Here is a 4,691-nt window from a genome sequence, read left to right on the forward strand (position 1 = left end):
AGATCAAGCTTTCGTTCTCGTTTAAATTTTATAATTTCCTTTCCTCTCTCACTCTGAGTTTTTCCATGCATATAGGTACATAAGTACGTTCTACCTACTCTACTGCTATGTATGCTTGTGTCTTTCTAACTTTTGCGACAGCTGTCAACATAATCAAGCCAATTGATGTTTACCTACCAACAACAAACTTTCACTTTTTTTTTACCCACAGCAAAGTGCTGCATCATCATCGGTTGGTCAAATTAATTTCTATGTAAATAAATTGCTTTGTAATAATTTATCCTTAAATTAAATAGACAAATAAAATGGGAATAGCAGCAGCTAAATATTGAAATGGGTTTGAACGGAAAAAGGGATATGCAGGAAGTATACTTTTACGCAGAGCAGAATCGAAAAGAACAAAGCAGAAAGGTATGTGGCAATGGCTGCTGTTAAAAAAGGCGATGATAGAGTGAAAGCCTATAATGGCTTGACAGCTTCTTTTGCAATGCACTTTTCAATTGAAAAAGGTAAAATACCTGAGCGAGATGCCGGAAGACCGATGCTACGCAGGAATTGTCCGCTTATAAATGTCAACGACATGTATTTAGAAAGGCAAGCGGACAGACACACAAGAACACGTATGTATGTGTGCTCGCTTGCATTTAAGACCGGAGCAACCCTTTGATTAATAAAAAAGTAGGCATATATACATATATGTATGTATGTATGTTAATTTCATTTGTGTATGTCGCCTGAAGCGCATAAATAATTTAAATAAAAAAAAAAACATCAAAACAATTAAAACGGGGAAGCGGTATGCATTGCTGCGTTTTCCAAAGGTTAAGGGAGTGTTTGCAATGAGGGGTATTTTTCCATTTAAATGAGACCAAAATGTGGCCAACCCGGCCTATGAATGAACCATCGTGCAATCGAGTATCTGCACAACCAGCCAGAGCGACCAAATGAGCCCGCATTTACGGAATAAACAACAAAAAGCTTATAACAATCGTCGTTGCAAGTTGCTGGATTGACCTACTGGCGCATACTTTTCTGCTACTATTTTACATACATTTGCTGTGATTGCTGCATGTACATATGTATGTATGTATATCCCATGGTTTATGCGCTCTTAAGTGTTTGTTTTACTCCGTCCCGCCTCTTTCGGCCTGCATTTTGCATTCTTTTGTTATTGTTGCTGATTACCTCACATTATATCAAAGTACACCCTAAAAATTTGCCCATTTCCTTGTCTATGTCACTAAATGGGTGATTGGTGATAGTTAGGTGGGCTGCATACTTGACGATATGCATTTGTATACAGAAAGATACGTTACGATTACGCATTTTTCGGTGAGCTACAATCGGTCCTATGTATGTACATACAAAGATGATGTTTAAGATCCTGTATAATAAAAAATAATTTAATTTCTCCAGACTGACATTTCTGCGTTGATCGCGCATCTGCATTAGATGCGAGACTAATGCATAAATTGGATGATATAGCGCTTTTGTGTTTTGTAAACCTCATATCCAGACCGCAGGGCGGCTTGCTGATTTGAGTTAAATAAAGCACGTCAATAATTTTCCTTCTGTACCAACTGACGTCAATGGGAATACAAAGTGAAGCCAAGTACCTCTCCTCTTGGCCTTTCTATCACAGAGGGGGTATACCTCTTCCTAAGCTACCACGAACGGATTCAAACGACATGGAATTACCGCTTTGTAAAACTTCGTGGAGAGATACATACTTGTCTATGAATATCTGCAAAGTAGTGCTTGACCTATAAAAAACAACGCACCAATTTTGACTCAAGCGCGATATTGACAAGGATTAAAACCTTAAGTGGCCGACCCAAGTCGTACGTTTCGGGTTACAACAAAACAATTCCCAGCGTACTCGATTACTTATGCTGTAAATAAAGTGCAGTACGCACCGTCCTCGTTGTTAAGGGTGTACAAGTATCGATTAAATTTCAACATGTCGCCTGCAAAGCCGTTTGGTTATACTTGGAATGAGTCTGTAAACCTAGCGTCCCATAGTACTATAACAAATAGACAGAATTCTGACGCCGCTCGTAGCGCACAGCACACCCTTATAGTTCAGAGTCGATAAAGGGATCCAGATTTGCGGTCGTATGACTTTGCTCATAATTACGCCGGCCATATTAGTGCTTTTTATTTTTCCTTAGGCGTCCGACGTTCGGCAGTAACCTCGATAGTCTCGCAGCAACTTGTATGGCTTTTCCGCTTTCTGTGTTCTTCGTTAGGCGCCCGACGTTCAGCATTAAATTTGCTACAACTTTTTCGGTGTTTCCGCGGTCAGCGTGCGTTTTAAATGTCAGCCTGGATTCAGAAAAGTCTTCGGTGAGGTTATTTCGTAGCTGCAAACTCCATATTTGGTTAGCAATAACTTTGGAAGGTTTAGCAGTAGGTTAAGGGCGTAGATTGCTTTAAAAATCGTTTGCCGTAATAAATGCATTCCTTACGTCCAGAGTAATAAGAAAACATTACTTTGTTTGACTGGCCTGTCCGCTCCCATTGTGGACCTAGCCTTCCTGAAACCGAATTGCATGCCTGATAATCTTGCCCATAGCGCTCTAGCGATTTTCCATTATGTTTCTTGCGGTTTTCTTGCCCTGTCGAGGAAAGCACTTTTTAAGCAGCACTCGTTCAACGCACTGCAATGGGTTTGGTTTAGAACGTCGTCCGAGCAATAGATTTTCGCAGAGTCGATTGCCTTTTCTAAAGTCATCTCAGTGAAAATTAATTTGGAAACTGGCTGACGTCGTTGGCAATAAAAGGTTTATAGTTTATAAAAATTATCGCAACCCTGCGTGCGGAAGTAGCTCCACTTAAAAAACTTGCCTGTGTCTGATACATCAAGTGTAATATTTTCCCTCTACGACGACAATGAACGGTTCTTGGTCTAGTAATGGCATCTCTGTAACAGCTGGAAAGACCAAATACATACCCACAAATAGCTCTTAACTACGCTATTAAGTTAGGGATGAATGTAGTGGAGTGGTAAAAGGACACCATGTAAGGAACTAGCTTCTACAAAGTAAAATCACAACAACAAATCGAAGAAACTCTCAAATAAATTTAGCATAGCAGGGGCTTCTAATGACTTAAACAATATTGCCAGGCAGAGTTTGGCTCTAAGATTCCTCCATAGAAGAAATCCTTTCCGATCTCCGACTAAAACTAACTTGAAGCAGGTTTCTGCAAGGTGAACTTCGGTATCCTCTTGGGGGCTCCGTAGCGTCCTCTGTAGTCAGATATGTCGACCAATATAAAGACTCATTGAACTTCAATCTAGATCAGGTTGGAAGCAAGATTGTTTAGGTAATATTTAAATTGGAATAAACTCTTCGAAAGCACGTCGAAAGTCTTCCTGGCCGAATGTTCATCGAGCAATGCGCTTCAACGCTGCCATCGGCCGTTATTAGTGTAGAAAGAGTCTCGCTATCTGATTGTATTCTTTAAACGTTCCGGATTGTAAAGCGACAACATAACTCGGAAACAATCGATAAACTCGAATTGTTTCAATCTTGCAAACGTTTTAGACATCATTTTCTTTTGAGTTAATATCAGCCAGCCAAAAATCAACACTTCTCTTCCATGCACCACCTTGAATGCGATTCTCTAAATCAGATTTAAAAATCCTGCATTCAATTTCGACACTGTGCTCACGTAGCGCACTAACTCAGTCAACTTAAGCCAATTAGGACCAAATGCGCACATATTTCACACAGCCCCTTTGCATAGTATCGCCTTAATTATGCATAAAAGCTGTGCATAATGAATAAGAATCGCATGAATATATAGTAAATATGTATACATTTACTCGTACTTCCAGCCAAGCGATATTGATATTATGCACAAAGACAGCGTCTCAGCAAGAAACCAAAAAGAATTGCTTGCAAGCCCCTGGAGGGCTGTACATTTTAAAAAATTATCGCACACAAACACCAAACAATTGTCGCCAGCGTCGGCAGGCAGCTACAGCAACCCTGTGCCGCCCCTTTCGCTATTGAAACGCTGGAACCCATATGCACAGTTAGCGTGTGCATCCTTACTCATTATCACATCCTGCCGCATACCCGTTCTTATACATACATACATATGTACCACATGCTATCCTGTGTACGCTTACGGTGCAGCATGCGTATGTACATATGTATGTATGTATAGTACGTGTATGTGCGCCTGTACAAACTTTGTACGAATGCTGTAAGTACCTCGGGGTCTGACGCAGCCGCTTTCATTTTCAATATTCTCAATTTTCAACTGGTTCTCGCATGTTGTTGTTGTGTTTTTTTTTTTTTTCTTATATTTTATTGATTAATTTATGCAATTTACTGATTCCTTGCGGCCATACCCCTCCTCCTGCCACTCGCCGATACCGGTTTACCAGCGCTCGCTTTATTTGATTTTCTCATAAATTGTGTGCCGTTTGGTTTTCTGGCGCCCCGAAGGCATATACATACTTACTTTGTGCTATGTTCTACCTTCGTACACAACTTCGCTTTACTGCGTACTGGTATGCATGCTAAATATTTGATTTTTTTCCTACTTTCCCTTTGCCGCAGTCGTTGATATCCTTATTATTTAAATAGATGCGTATTGTATGCCTGCATGTCTGTTGTGTTTTTCTGCTTCGCTGCCAGGTATTCACGTAGATTATTTTAGGCGATTAACTTTGTATG

Source organism: Rhagoletis pomonella, unplaced genomic scaffold (assembly GCF_013731165.1).
Source record: "Rhagoletis pomonella isolate Grant_MI unplaced genomic scaffold, Rhpom_1.0 Rhpom_scaffold_00005, whole genome shotgun sequence".
NCBI classification, from domain to species: domain Eukaryota; kingdom Metazoa; phylum Arthropoda; class Insecta; order Diptera; family Tephritidae; genus Rhagoletis; species Rhagoletis pomonella.